At 51.8% G+C, this 15,954-nt stretch overlaps 1 pseudogene; it reads left to right on the forward strand.

The window, feature by feature from the left end:
* Nucleotides 1-447: 447 nt before the first annotated feature.
* Nucleotides 448-565, forward strand: LOC124557584 (annotated as a pseudogene).
* The last annotated feature ends 15,389 nt before the right edge of the window (nucleotides 566-15,954 follow it).

Genomic DNA, 15,954 nt, shown 5'->3' on the forward strand with positions numbered 1-15,954 from the left:
ACAAGAATCGCTTAGCTGTACATCTGTACGTCGAACCTGTCAATGGTATCACGAGAAATGAGAATTATCTATGGGGATGATATTGCTCTCCTAACCAGAAGTAGATAGACAATGGCTCTCCACTGCCGCTTGTAAGACGTTTGTCGGAAACTAGAAAAATGGTCAAACCACAGGCAAACTATCTTTAAAACCACGAAAAACCAAGGCCTGGTAATTATCAAGAGATTTTGACCATATCTCCCTGATATCCAGCTATTCAGAGAACCCGTATAGTGGACGGGTGCAGCTAAATACTTTGGCATCATTCTTGGCATCTAGAAAATTAGACGGGGCGAAACAACGCCTGACTGCATTGTACCCATTTATAAATGAGAAGTTTTATCTCTCCATTTGTTGTGCCCTGACCATCTTTCGTCTCTATTTTCGACCACTGATGGACTACGGAAAGGCAATGGCCTTGCCACAGTGGATACACCGGTTCCCGTGAGATCACCGAAGTTAAGCTCTGTCGGGCGTGGTCGGCACTTGGATGGGTGACTATCCAGGCCGCCTTGCGCTGTTGCCATTTTTCGGGGTGCACTCAGCCTCGTGATGCCAATTGAGGAGCTACTCGACCGAATAGTAGCGGCTTCGGTCAAGAATACCATCATAACGACCGGGAGAGCGACGTGCTGACCCCATGTCCCTCCTATCCGCATCCTCCTCGGAGGATGACACGGCGGTCGGATGGTCCCGATGGGCCCCTTGCGGCCTGTAGACGGAGTGGTGGAGTGGGATGGACTACGGAAGGGCAGTGTGGGGTAACACAGCGCCGAAACATCTGCAGAGGCTATGAACTTCGCAAAATAAGGCGCTACAAAGAGCGTAGCAAGCCCAGTGAAGTTTCTTGAAAGGATATAATACAAGACGAATACGTAGCTGTGAGGGGTAAAATAGTGAAACAAACAGAGAATCACATAGGCAAAAAGACAAGGCAAAATAGAAATCCCTAGATATGACACGAGATACTGAATTAGAAAAATGTACAAAATGAAGCAGGGTAAAGAGAATAAAAACACCTAGAACTAACACTGGAAGAGAAAGCAAAATGGGAAAGTAGGAATAGCTGAAGGGCATATGCATGGCTGTAGAAGCGTGAATGACAATGAGAAAGATAGATGCCGCCTATTGGGGAATTAAATAGATGTTTGGAGGAAAGAGAAGCTTCTGGATGAATATTAAAAGATCAAATGGCAAGCCACTAGTAAACAAAGAAGGAAAGATTGAATGCTGCATGGAATATATAAAAATCTATAGAAGAGAAATGCACTTGAATACAATATTGTGAAAAGGGAAAAAGAAATCGAATGAGATGAGATGCGAGATATGATAATGTGAGAAGCATTACGCAGAGCACTGAAGACATGACGAAATTTGTCGAAACAAGGCACTTGAAGTAGACGACATTTCTTCAGAATTATTGAGACCCTTGGGAGAGTCAGCAATGGCAAAACCATTCTTCCCGGTATGCAAGATATATAAGAAAGGCTAATTATCCTTACATTTAGAAGAAAAATGTAATTATTACAATTACAAAAAAGACTACTGATGAGAGGTGTGAATACTTCTGAACTTTAAGTTATAGCTGCAAAACACTGAAGTGAATAATCTACAGAATAATGGCAAACTGGTAGAAGCTGGTATCGGGTAAGATCAGTTTGAGTTCACCAGAAACGTGGGAAGACGCGAGGCAGTGCTGATCCTACTGAAGAAAAGCAGACCATCATTTAAGATTAAGAGCATGTTTTTGAGAGTTCTGTGAAACGTTATCTACCACTTGTGCAGAAGCCGGATTGTAGTTACAGGAGGTGTGAAAGGAAAGCTTTAGGGGCGAATGGGATAGGACAGATCTCTGTCTGCCTCTGTGTGTGTGTGTGTGTGTGTGTGTGTGTGTGTGTGTGTGTGTGTGTGTCTGTATGTGTGTTTATTGTTCAGGAGTACTCAACGTCGAAGTTATCAATAACGTTAAGAAAATTAAAGGGAACGAACGTGGTTGGCTAAAAAGGTCATAAATCAAAGAGGAGGAAGTCCCACAGAAGTGCACTCACACGCACTCAACCTTCCTGAAGGTCGTCCGCACAATCACGCTGTCTCGCATCCTTCAACATAAAACGAAATCGCTGAAATTCTATAAAACTAAATGTGACTGGATGATTACTTACAAAAAGAAAAATCCATGTATGAGCCACCCACCCTGATAACACATTAAAAACTTCTCCCCAAAAATTTTAGGGAAAAAATCAGGAGTGTCAAAAAAATACTTAAAAGTCGTACCACATTCGTTTGATTGACAGTTAAGATGCAGGATAAAACGTTCGGTAACTTAGGTGCTGCCTTCTTGCCTGCAAATAAAACAGTCTTCTAAAATATGGCGCATGCTGATCCATATGCCACAAGCACCACACACTGGACAGCGCTCTCGTCGGAGCGAGATGCCATGCGTCAAAGGGCTGTGTCCCATGTGAAAACAAATGAGAAGGACGTACACTGTGGCGTGCCACAGTGCGTGCGAGTGGCATCAGTAGCGCTGGAGGTGGCTGGAATACTTGCAGAGGTTGCCAGCCTCCTGATGGAGAGTCCTGCCATTGCGCCTGGCAGGGTGGGGCATCACGGAGCACGCACCATCATAGAAGGGAGGGCGGCTGTGTTGTCCCCTCGGCAGGAGTCGAGGTGCTACCGGCGTGAGCCTGGAAGTGGTCAACCAGTGGAGAGGCACCAGTGACAGTTGCTAAAAGATGGTTCGGTGGTGGCGGCTGACTGAGCTTGTAGTGCCTGGTGTAGCATCCTCGTCATCAAATTGCTGTAAATACCTATGCTAAAAAGTGACTTATTTATGTGGGATAGCAGCTCACTTGCTGTAGCGATGTATCACTTCCGACGGCCGAAGTGGCCGAGCGGTTCTAGGTGCTTCAGTCTGGAACCGCGCGGTCGCTACGGTCGCGGGTTCGAATCCTGCCTCGGGCATGGATGTGTGTGATGTCCTTACGTTAGTTAGGTTTAAGTAGTTCTAAGTTCTAGGGGACTGATGACTTCCGATGTTAAGTCCCATAGTGCTCAGAGCCATTTGAACCATTTTTTTGTATCACTTCCCAGCACGTTCCAGTCAATATTTCTGTGTCCCATCGGTGGAGAAACCGCTTGACCCATTCTGTAAGAACTCTGTCTTATTACAGACATCCTGGATTCACCGGTTGTCTGTGGCTTCTGCTGTTATGCACTGCTATGCTTTTGCAGAATCGCCAAATGTGGTGGCAACTATACAATACCTTCCCTCCTTTGCAACGCCCAGCCTCTCGGTGTCTATGCTGAACCATTATGCAAAAAAACTCGACTGTATGTCCAATGATGTACAATATTGACATAAATTTCCATTTAGTAAGTACTAGGTGGCTTCAGTCATAAGGTTCAGAGACCATGATTTTACCCTGCAATGCTTCATCCGCTAAATACCTACAATAGAAGGTTACATCTTTCTCACACTACTTAGCATTCCATTAGTTTGCGTCAGAACGTAGTAGACAAGGTACAGCTGCTAGCATCTCGCTAGTCACGCCATCCCGGCATCTCTCCATACATCGCTTAACACCTTATCACACTTCTCACAGGATCCACATGCCCTTCCAAAGAGTATTACGACCTCTTAACGGCAGGAAATACCTTTCTTAATATTTCTCGCATCGTAATGCCCGCACACACACGCACACACACACACACACACACACACACACACACACACACACACACACACAAATTAACTCATCCATTTTCAACTTACGAACTAAGAATGATAAGGCTAAACTCTTTCTCTCTCCATAGATTATCTTTAATAAATCTCCCTCAACAATACATGGTCTGACTTCACGAAACTCTTATGTTCGGCACCTCTTTTTTCTTGTCCGGTGGTTTTTTAACCAATGGTTTTTGACCATCAGTCGGAATTTCGTCCCTGCGACAACGTTTCCCTTATGCTTTCCTAAGCAACATATTCTCAAACCTATCCTTACACACGAATCACATACTGCACTACTACAAAATATACATTGATAGGTAGTCCCACTTATTTATCTCGCTGTAGTGCTAATCATAGACTGAATTCTTCCGAAAATGCTCAGCTTTCTTGTACCACTGCTCTCACAAACCAACTTCATGGTGCCTTGTGGCACTACATCACATGAATTAAGCCTTACTGGTTTTGCTCGCAGTTTAACTGGCTTGCCCCTTAAGGCGGACGGAACTTGCGATAGGAATCCATTGGCGACAGTTCCTTCTAGTTGGAATTTTGTCCCTATAAGTTTCACCGTGCGCCGCCGAAGGTAAATTTTGGCATTTTATTGAAGCAGAAAGTTTACTCTCAGTCTTACGTCTAACCTTTCACCTACATTACAGCCGTCATCCACATCACACTGCAGTTGGTTTGTAAACAGCTCGGAGGGCGTGTCAGCAGATCGCTCTGCAAGGCTGTGACCTGCTGCTGCACCGTGTTGAGTAGTGCAGAAATCTGCTGTATCTGAAACTGAAACATCTGCATTAGCTGTGTAGCATCTAACACTTGCAGCTGCGGTGGCTGAGCAGGGGGCAGGACAGATGGGGTGGCCATGTTGGAATACACAAATGTTACAAATAGACAAGGTAAGCAAGCAAAATAGGCAAAGGAAATTTCTGCAACGCCCACTTGAAAACACTGATTAGCAAAAAAAACAAGAAACTGTTGAAGCAATAAGCGCCCCTGCAAAGTAAATAAAAGAAAAAAGCAAATAACATTGACAGTTTTATTTCAATAAAGCAGATTGACAATACTTAACTTTTATTTACAGTGTGTTGTTGGAAGCGATGGGCGATATGCAATATAAATCAGAGTCGTTTTCTATGAACACTGTTCATGCAAGTTTGACACAGTTTGTGGATCACTAATAACTACTATCGTAGCACTCTCTGCTAGGCCGTGCTAATACTCAGCAAATATTGTCCACTAATGTCCAGCAGAGACTGACAGGAGCGGCGCGTGTATTCACTTCTTGCAGAGGTCGCTCCTCTCGTGGCGCGGTCCTTGTCAGTGACGTCGCCTCACTGCCTTCGATGGCCTTGAGTTCTTCCTCTTCATTTCGGTGCTTGCGGTTACGCCAGAACAGAATCGCAGGAGGCAGAGCACCTCAAACTTCTCGCAGCACAATAAATAATTTTCCAGCCAATTTACAATCCAGATTAACAGCCGGCATAATCGTGTATGAGTGCGTTAAGGCATTGACGTTAGTTGATATTGATACAACTGTCTTCGAATCTTTAATTTCCCGGGTTCCTTTCATATGTATTTCCTCTTGAAATCCCGATTGGTCGGAGCTGAAATCAAATTCCTTATTAAACGATGGGATAAGTTTTTTTATCACATCTACAAAGTTTCGCGCCGATTCCGCAATTTGATGCTTTGTCTGAAATTTCGTGATCTTAAGACTTCGAATTCCTTAACACTGTTTGAAGTCATGCAGCCATCCACTGCTTCCGTTGAAATAACTGTAATATATGTGGTGCGCAATTTGATGTGTATAACGTAGCAGGTTACTATCAAGCACATCCTGCAAACAGTATCAAGCATCCTTGAAACACGCAAACAGCAGTCTTTCTAAAAAGTGCGACTTGTCGGAACTGCAAAATCTCAGCCGGAAGAGTCAATTCACCACACGAGTCTCCAAAGAATCCTACGCGGATGAGATGGTCCGCAACCACCTCATCCAGGCCGCCCCTGACGCGGCTTTCTGACGCGACGCCCTCAGACTCGACGATCCTACTCTGGACCAGATCATTGATCTGGCATTTAAGTACGAAGTCTCTACGGCAGCCGACAAGCGTTTGGAATTCTGGGTGGAAGTGACGCCCCTCCATGACCACGAGGACTCGGAGCCCATCGCATCCCTGGCGGAGGTCGGAGACATTGCTGCCGTCCGTTCCGATGACCGGCACTGGCCGCCAGGTTCGGCACAGCGTTGGCAGGGCAGCCGCTCTGTCCAGGACTTTGCACCCTCAGCCTGCTCTACGGGTCCGGCGCGGACTGTCGGTGCACAGAGGCCCCCGCGCCCTTGCCAGTGCCGCCAGCCCCTCCAGCTGCTGCCCTGCCCAGGATGCTTTCAGGACAATGCATGGCAAGGCTGCCCTGACAGGTGGGCATATTATACAGTGTGGACCCGTAATGGACATGTCAGTTTGGTCTGCCACTCTCGGCAGCCTCCTCCTCCTCCTTCTCCTCTGTCCACTGATCGTCGGGGGCCGCTACCCATGGATGTCAACCAGGTGCAGTCTTCAGGCTCTTCCAAGCTAATGATCAACATTCAGGTCAACGGTCGGCCGCTGCAGATGCACGTGGATACCGGAGCAGCGGTCTCACTCATCAACTATTCCTTTTACGTGAAGATTGGGGCGCCCCCCCCCCTCCTCCACCCCCTGGAGCCCACACCTCGGCGCCTCCTTATTTATAAAAAGCAAGCGATTGCTCTCTGGTCCGCAGCTCGTGGTCGTGCGGTAGCGTTCGCGCTTCCCGCGCCCGGGTTCCCGGGTTCGATTCCCGGCGGGGTCAGGGATTTTCTCTGCCTCGTGAGGACTGGGTGTTGTGTGATGTCCTTAGGTTACTTAGGTTTTAGGTAGTTCTAAGTTCTAGGGGACCGATAACCATAGCTGTTAAGTCCCATAGTGCTCAGAGCCATTTGAACCATTTGATTGCTCTCTTGGGTCAGTTCACAGCTTCCGTCCTGTGTAAATTGGTTAGCAAGGATGTTACCTTCCTTGTGGTCAACAATGCAGCCACTGCGGACCTCTTTGGGTTGGATGCCTTCCATGCCTTTGGCTTCGCCATCGACAACAATGTTCATCTGGTGTCTTCCCAGGTTTTGTTTCTGGCAGTCTATGCCTTGTGCACAGAATTCCAGGACCTCTTCTCGCCAGGTGTCGGCTGTGCTCAAGATTTTCAGGCGTCGCTCCAGCTGACACCGTCTGCCCGCCTGAAGTACTTACAGGCTTGGCAGGTCCCCCTCGCCCTCTAGCATCCTCTTAAACAGGCACTGGACCATCTCACCATGGAGAGAGTCGTCACGCTGGTCCGTTTCAGTTCGTGGGCGACACCCTTGGTTGTCCTCAAGAGACCAGATGAGCATTTTCGGATTTGTGGCGACTTCAAGGCTACGCTAAGCCCTCAGCTACAGGTTGAAGACTATCTCCTTCCCCATCCCAAGGACCTGTTCTCCAAGCTTGCGGGGGGACAATTTTTTTCAAAGATCGATCTTGCCAAGGCCTACCTCCTAATACCTTTAGATGAGCCTTCTACACACCTGGCCGTCGTCAATGCACCGTTTGGGCTGTTCTGGTTGAACCGCCCCATGTATGGCATTGCTAGTGCACCGGCCCTCTTTCAGCGTTACTTGGAACAGCTCTTGCAAGGTGTGCCCGGATGTACCAACTACCTTGGCGACATCGTCGACACCAGCCGTACTGCAGATGAACATCTCAGTCATCTGCGACACTTGTTCCTGTGCCTGCGGACTGCAGGCCTCAAATGTAACTTTGCTAAATGCTCCTTTTTTCAACCTGCTATTTCCTACCTGGGTCACATCATTTCCCACAATGGCATATTGCCTACCTCCTCCCACATCGCAGCTACAATGACCCTTCCTTGTCCACGTGACGTCCACCAATTGCGGTCTTTCCTGGGTAAAATTGCTTACTATCGAAAGTTCATTCCCTCCGTCGCCCACATTGCGGCGCCCCTCCATCACCTATGCTGAAAGAACGTGCGTTTTCATTGGTCTCCGGCTTGTGAATCGGCTTTCCAAACCTTAAAGAGGAGGTTGCGCTCTGCGGATTGTCTTATACTGTACAACCCCTCTCTTCCTCTCCTTTTGGCTACAGATGCCTCAGACTATGGTGTTGGAGCTGTCCTTTCGCACCGTCTACCAGATGGATTGGAATGCCCTGTGGCGTACATATCTAAATCCCTTACCAAGGCCCAATGCAGATATTCTCATATTGAGAAGGAGGCCCTAGCCATCATGTTTGCCTGTACCAAAGTCCTCCCGTACCTTTATGGTAGGTCTTTTCACTGACCATAAGCCCCTCATGGCCTTATTTTCTCCGTCAGCCCAGTTACCCACGAAGGCTTCCCACCGCCTGCAGCGATGGGCGCTATTCCTTTCACATTTTAAGTACACCATATATTTCCGGCCCACCTCCCAGCATGCCAACGCGGATGCCTTGTCTCGGCTCCCCTCCACCCAGGATTCAGCATTCGATTCATTGGACCTCCTAATTTTCCAGGTCAATGACGACATACAGGTTGCGTTGACTGCATTTCCAGTCACAGCTGAGAGGATGGCCTCAGCAACAACCGCTGATCCGCTCTTCCAGCTGGTGGGCCACTATGTTCTCCGTGGCTGGCCAATTCTTCCTCCACCTCGCGCCCAGGCTGCCCTCCGATTCTTCTTCTCCATCTGCCATCAACTGGTGGCTGTTAACAGGGTGCTCCTCCATGCAGAACATGACGCCAATCCACGAGTCATTGTGCCAACTTCCCTGCGGTCCCGGATTCTCAACGTCTTACATCAAAGTCACTGGGGTATTGCCTGATGAAAACTCTCACACGTCGCCATGTCTTCTGGGAGGGCGTGACAGCAGATGTGGAGTGCATGGTTTGGGGTTGTTAGCAGTGTACCCAGGCCCTTACCGCTCTGCCCCAGTCCTTACAATCCTGGCTGGCAGCTTTCCTCCCATGGGAGCACATCCATGTGGATTTTGTGGGACCCTTCCTTGGTGCATACTGGTTGCTCGTCACGGATGCCTATGACCCCTTTCATTATCCAATGCTCCTTTATCACCACGGAGACTACTATCATGGCCCTCTCCAAATATTTTCCATTGAAGGCCTTCCCGTCACCTTGTCACTGATAACAACCTTCAATTTCGCAGTCAAGAGTTCACCAAATTCTGCCACCATAATGTTATCCACCACGTCTTTACCCCGCCTTTTCATTCACAATCCAATGGCGGGACGGAGCACCTTATTCGCACATTTAAAACTCAGATGCAGAAGTACACGGAGGACAGTTCTCCGGAAGACGCTCTTACGCTATTTCTCAGCTCCTACAGGACCACGCTGGTGGGTGACAAGAGTCCAGCTGAACCGCTGCATGGTCGCCAGCCTCGGACCGTGCTCCACCTCCTCCTGCTGCGGGTGGCACATCGCGCCTGGCCTGGTGCTTCCAGATATTCATCCGGCTCCTTGGTGTGGGAGTGCTGTTTTGGGTCCCAGCCCTGCTGGCTGCTGGGGGTCGTTCTCAGGCCCCATGGTCGACAACTGTTCGATGTCCACCTGGAAGACAGTGTGGTTTCGCGTCACTGCAACCAACTGCATCCTTGTTTCCTCGACCAGCTGCAGCCCCACATGCTGGCTTCTCTCCCTCTCCTGTTGCCGGCCCCTTCCATGAGGCCTATGTTGCTGTCCTCTCCTCAGTTAGTGGGCGATCTTCCAGGAAAGCTGCTGATCGGCCTACGGCACCAGGCTACATTGGTGCTCTCTACCCCGCGGTCACCCGTGCCACTCCAGCTCTTCCAACAGGGGAGGGGTGTTACGCCGTCGCCAAGGTAGCCCCTGTGGGCCAGCAACATATCTAACACGGCACAGGACCAAGGTTGCCTATGCCCAAAGGTGTGAGCAATGGTAAACATCGGCTGTTTTGGAAACAGACATACCACGTACTACTTCCTGCAGAGAGAGTTCGAGATGGCTTGCAGGAAGTATTACTATACAAACATCTGATTAGCTGACCAATACTATTTAAAGGCTAGAACCAACACCGGACGTCCATCTCCAGTGGTACTCCGAAAGGATACCACCCTTTGATTGTGCCATTCCAGCACTAATCGAAGCGCCAGGTTTTCAGGTACCAGCCAGCCAGCCAGCCAGCCGAGCAGCAGCGGTCCAGCCGAGCAGCAGCAGCAGCAGCGGTCCTGGCCAGCAGCAGCGATCTCGGCCAGTAGCAGCGGTCCAGCCGGCAGCAGTGGTCCAGCCAGCCAGCCCTCCAGCAGCAGCAGTCCAGCCAGCCAGCCCTCCAGCAGCAGCAGCGGCAGCAGCGGCCCCTGCCCCGTCCGTGGCAGCAGCAGCAGCTGCGGCATCCCTGCCAGCCATCGCCAGCGCCAGCGCCAGCAGCGTGGGACTCTGGTCTTCGTCCGTCTTCGTCTTTGTCTTCGTCCGTCTTTGTCTGTCCCCAGTTTTTCCCCTCCTTTTCGTCCTGTTTCGTCTTGTTTATCCCTGTCGTCATGCCAGCCCCCACCACCACTGCCACTACTACCGCCACTGCCATTGTGTACACGTCGCCCTCCGCCGCCACCACCACCATTACATGGTGTGCCCAGTCACACCCCCCTCTCTCCATCCCTCCTCTTCTCACTCTCCATTCGCCCTCGCTCTTTGTCGCCCCCTCTCTGACTTCTTCCTCCCGCTCCTCTCCCTCTGATCCTTTCCCCACACTCCCCCAGCCTGTCACTGCAGCTCCAGCTAGGATGGTGGCCCGTCAGGCCACTGCCCATGCCCAACTCTCCCCATCGCCTTCGCCATCACCGCCACCACCATCGCCGTCGCCATCGCCTTCACCATCACCATCTCCAGCGCCAACTGCTGCGTCCACGCCAGGACCTGCCCCTTCCCGCCATCTCCCTATAGCTCCCGTCCCTCATGTCACCACCCACCCTTCTGCCGCCGTTAAATGACCTAGTGGCACCGCCACCTCCTCCGCTCCCAAAAAGGCCCCGCCCTGTCCTCGTTCCCCCCCCTCAGGATGCCATGGATGTCTCCCCGCCTGGCCCTGCTCCCTCCATCTCCTCCTCCTCCTCCTCCCCCCCTCTTTATACAAATACCTCCTCTTCTGTCCCGATCCTTCCCTTCACGAGGCCTGGAATCTCTCCCTCCTCCTCCGCCAACACTTCCCTGGTGGCCCCATCTCACGCCTCACTCCCAGATGGGATTCCGTTCTCATCTCCTCCCCCAGCCCCACCCTTCATACTGACATCCTCTCCCACATCCCCATCACCCGTTTTGGCCCCAATGCCTCCCTCACCTCTGCTCCTTCTCCATCTCCTACCCGCCAACCCCAACACCTGTGTCGCCCGCCGACCCTCACTGTCATGATCACTCAGCTCAGTCCGCCGATCACAGAGGAGGAGGTGTTGGCGGAGCTCAATGCGCATCCCACGCTGGAGGTGCGGGCAGTTCGCCGCATTTTCAACTCGGCCGGCCCCACCCACCTTATGCGGGTTTTCTCCGAGGACGCCCCCTCCATTGACCGTCTCCTGAAGGAGGGTGCCCTCCTCTTCAACCAGCGCTATAAGGTCGACCCCTCCCGTTCCCCTCCTCTATCCCTGCGCTGCCAGAGGTGTCTGTGCTATAACGCACACCCAACAGCCGAGTGCCGCGAGGCCCCCACCTGCCCGCATTGTAGGCAAGCGCACTTCCTCTGGAAGTTCCCTAACCTTCAATCCCCTCCCTCCTGTAATACCTGCAATCTCCCCCATCCCACCTACTCCCAAAAGTGTAGAGCCCAACTCCCTCCGACCACTCCTGAACTCACCATCCCTGTCCATCCTCTGGACGCCCCCACCCCTCCTGGCAATTCCCTTCTCCCCCCCTCCCCCCCACCACTGAGGACATCATCAGGTTCCTCACCATTGTCCTACAAAATGTCCACCCTTTCCAGCGCCCTCACACCCTCCAACAGGTCTCCCTCGCCGCCCGTTCCATTTTCCACTTAAAAATGCATGCCACCTACTCCAACAACCAGGCCCATTTCACCTTCTCCCGTCTTGACACCCTTGTCTAAATCCCTGTCATGGCACGACAGCACCATATCCTTTTCAACAACATCAGCTCCCTTCCCACCAACAAGAACCTCTTCCTGCACACCCTTGCCACCCACTGCGTGGATGCCTTCCTCCTCAATGAAACCTTCCTCTAACCCCACCACACCGTCCACACGTCGCCCTACCTCCTTCACCGCTCTGATAATCCCCTCCCGATTGCGCGTGGCGGAGTTGCCATTGGTCACCACCGCCAGATCCCAGTTCGGCTCCAACCTCTCCTTCCCAATCCCACCGAACACCTGATCCTTAGTCTCTTCTTCCCCGGCCTTACCGTCACCTGCACCACCATCTATGTCCGCCCTAACGCCCCTATTCCCTTCGACTTCCTCTCCCACATTGACCGTACCTTCTCCTCCTACGTGATCGCCACCGACCTCAACATCCATAGTCGTTCCACCACCCAGTTATGACAGTGGCATCGGTTCCTCTCCTCCCTTCAAGGTGACCTCATCCCCATCCCCCAGCACACCCATCCCGAATCCAACTCCACTCCCGATGTTATCCTTTCCTCCCCTAACCTCCTTGGCCGCATAACGGTGGATGTCCTGGGGCCTATTGGTAGCGACCATCTCCCTGTCCTCCTCACCATTTCAGACGGTCGTCGCCCCCACCCCAACCCTCTTAATGACCCTCCCCCAAAAGTACGTCCATGACTATTCCCATGCCAACTGGAATGCCTGCCGGGATACCCTCTCCACCCAGGTCGATAGCCACCCCTTCACCTACCACCACCCTGACGATGTAACCCATGCCGCCTCCTTTCTCCAGCAGACCTTGCCTGAGGCCGTGGAGGCCCACATCCCTACTGTCGCCATCCACCCCCACTGTCCTACCTTACCCCCACAGGCCATCCTCCTCCTCCGTGAATCACGCCATCTCTACTGTGCCTTCCTCCACACGTGCGACACGGACCCACTCCGACGCCACCGGCAACTCCAGCGACACATTAGAAATTTGCTCAGAGCTGAGAAACGCTGGGACTGGCGACAGACATGCACCTGTTTAAATGCTACCCTACCTATAAACTCGTCCAAGTTCTGGTCAGCCTTCCGTCGCCTTGCCAGAACTAAACCCACCCCCTACTATCCTCTTCTCCATGATGATCACCCCTTCCCTGACACCCTTAGTAAGGCCAATCACTTTGCCTCTTACCTCTCCGATGTCTTTTCCATCCCCGATGATCCCCAGTTCGATTACTCCCTCTTCCCGGATGTCTGCGATCGAACTGACACCTCTGTCCCTACCCTCGCACCTGGTTTCCAGTACTTGCACAACATTGCACACACTGAACTCAATGCCACTATGACTACACAGGATCTCATTGCTACACTCCACACGAAACGCAACACCACTCCTGGTCACAATCGTGTCACCTACCGTCACCTTCGTGAAGCTCCTGTCTCTTTCCTCTCCACCCTGGCCAGGCTCTACAATGTAGTCCTGTCCACCGGTTACTACCCCGACCTGTGGAAAACCTCCTGTATCCTGATGTTCCTTAAACCTGGTAAACCGCCGTCCGCCATCTCGTCCTACCGTCCCATCAGCCTTACCTCGGTCTTCAGCAAGGTCCTGGAATCTATCCTCACCTGCCGCTTCCACCAGAATCTCCGCCAGCACCGCCTCCTTCCCGTTACCCAGTGTGGCTTTCAGCCGTCCTTCTCTTCCGACAATCTTCTCCTTCACCTCACTCATCTCCTTTCCGAACAGCTTAATTCCCGTCGCTCTGAAATCTTCCTCTCCCTGGACCTCGAACATGCTTATGACCGCGTATGGCATTCCGGTCTCCTCTTCAAGCTCCAAACCTTCGCCCTTCCCATTAACTGCGTCCGTCTGATTGGCTGCTTTCTCTCCCACCGTCCTTCCTACGTCATCATCCATAACACGGATTCCTACACCATTTTTCCCTCCGCCGGTGTGCCCCAAGGCTCCGTCCTCTCTCCCCTTCTCTACCTTTTATATACGGCGGACATGCTGCCGCCGTCACCCCCCGTCAACCTTCTCCAGTTTGCCGATGACACCGTTTTCCTTGCCCTTGCCCCCACCCTGCAGCGCTCCCAACACCTTGACCAATTCACCGCTTGGTGCAACCAGTGGTTGCTCAAGCTCAATCCCTCCAAAACCCTGGCGATCATTGTAGGCAAAACCACCCCTTCCTTCCGCCTCCTTGATTTCTATCTCACCCTCCGTCCTCTCTCCCCTTCTCTACCTTTTATATACGGCGGACATGCCGCCGCCGTCACCCCCCGTCAACCTTCTCCAGTTTGCCGATGACACCGTCTTTCTTGCCCTTGCCCCCACCCTGCAGCGCTCCCAACACCTTGACCAATTCACCGCTTGGTGCAACCAGTGGTTGCTCAAGCTCAATCCCTCCAAAACCCTGGCGATCATTGTAGGCAAAACCACCCCTTCCTTCCGCCTCCTTGATTTCTATCTCACCATCTACGGCCGTCCTATCGCCCTCACCCCCCACCCTTAAGTACCTTAGCGACACCTCGACCGTCGACTCTCCTGGACCCCCCATCTCTGGACAATCCAAGCCAAGGCACGCTCCCGACTCCGTCTCCTCAAGCTCCTTTCTGGCTGTACGTGGGGTCTGGACCCCTCCACCATACTCCACACCTATAAATCCCTCACCCGCCCTATCCTTTGTCACACCCATCCGGCCTGGATCTCCGCCCCCCTACCTTTTATAAATCCCTTCAAATCCTTGAACGCCATGCTCTCCACCTCGCCTATCGCATCCGTCTCCCCTCCTCCACACGGATTCTGTACGATCTCATTCTGTTCCCCCACCTTCTCCTTTTCTTTGAAAGGATACGGATCCTGTACACCTCCCACAAACTCGATCCTCCTCACCCGCTTGTCTCGCCCATCCTCTCCCGCCCCCACCTGCTGCCGCGCCTGTATTCCCACGTGCCAACCGGTCTCCATCTCTCCACCCTCCTTACCCTCTCCCAAGGTGGCTTCCGCCAGCTCCCTCTCCCTGATGATGCCCTCCTCCCCTCTATTTACCCCTCCTACCAACTTTGACCCTCCCTCCCTCTTCCTGTGTTTGCTCCTTTGGGCACCCTCCCACCCTTCTCTCCCTCTTCCCTCCCCCCTCCATTTCTCGCCACTCCTCCCCTGGGCTTCCGCTCCCCTGTCCATCTCCTCCTCCCCCCATCTCCTCAGCCATTGGCATCCTTGTCCTCCCCTCTCCCCCACCTCACCCTTCTTCCCCTCTTGGCAGGTCCCCGGACTCGCACACACTAAGTGGACATTCGCGCCCCGGAGATCATCGCCATCAGTGTCTCGTGTGTGCCGTCGTGTTTAGTGTTCAGTGTTCACTGTCACACTCCATCGTTCACCAGTGCCATCGACATCTTCAGTGTTTGTGCTTCGTGTCAACAGTTTGTAGTGTGGATTGTCATCGAGTGTGAACAGCTTCATGTTTTTTATGTTCATGTGTCTACTGTTTTTCCCCCACCGTTTTGTTCCAACCCATGTGTCTTCTCTGTTTTATCATTGTACTATCTTTGGCTGAAGAGCAGCGTATTGTGCTGCTGCCAGCCTACCTGTTATACAGGTATTAAAATCACAACAAAGAAAAGAAAAAAAAAACGGACGTAATTACACGCCAAATACCGACCTCAAAGACGTCTCCACGGAAGACTACGTCTTCGCCATCGGAATAGGACTTGGAATTAAGTGTATGTGTGTTACAACGGACTGTTGTGGGAAACTTAGAAGTTGTCTTTTGTTGCCTCTAGTAGTAAATTATTACTGGCTTTGTGATTGTGACTTTTCGTTGTTATTCAGTCATTTCCATGTAGACTCACGTAAATAACAGTTGTATTGTAGAAACGTTCGAATTGTCAGTTACTTGCCGGCCGGAGTGGCCAAGCGGTTAAAGGCGCTACAGTCTGGAACCGCGCGACTGCTGCGGTCGCAGGTTCGAATCCTGCCCCGGGCATGGATGTGTGTGATGTCCTTAGGTTAGTTAGGTTTAAGTAGTTCTAAGTTCTAGGGGCCTGATGACCTTAGAAG

Source organism: Schistocerca americana, chromosome X, assembly GCF_021461395.2.
Source record: "Schistocerca americana isolate TAMUIC-IGC-003095 chromosome X, iqSchAmer2.1, whole genome shotgun sequence".
Taxonomy (NCBI): domain Eukaryota; kingdom Metazoa; phylum Arthropoda; class Insecta; order Orthoptera; family Acrididae; genus Schistocerca; species Schistocerca americana.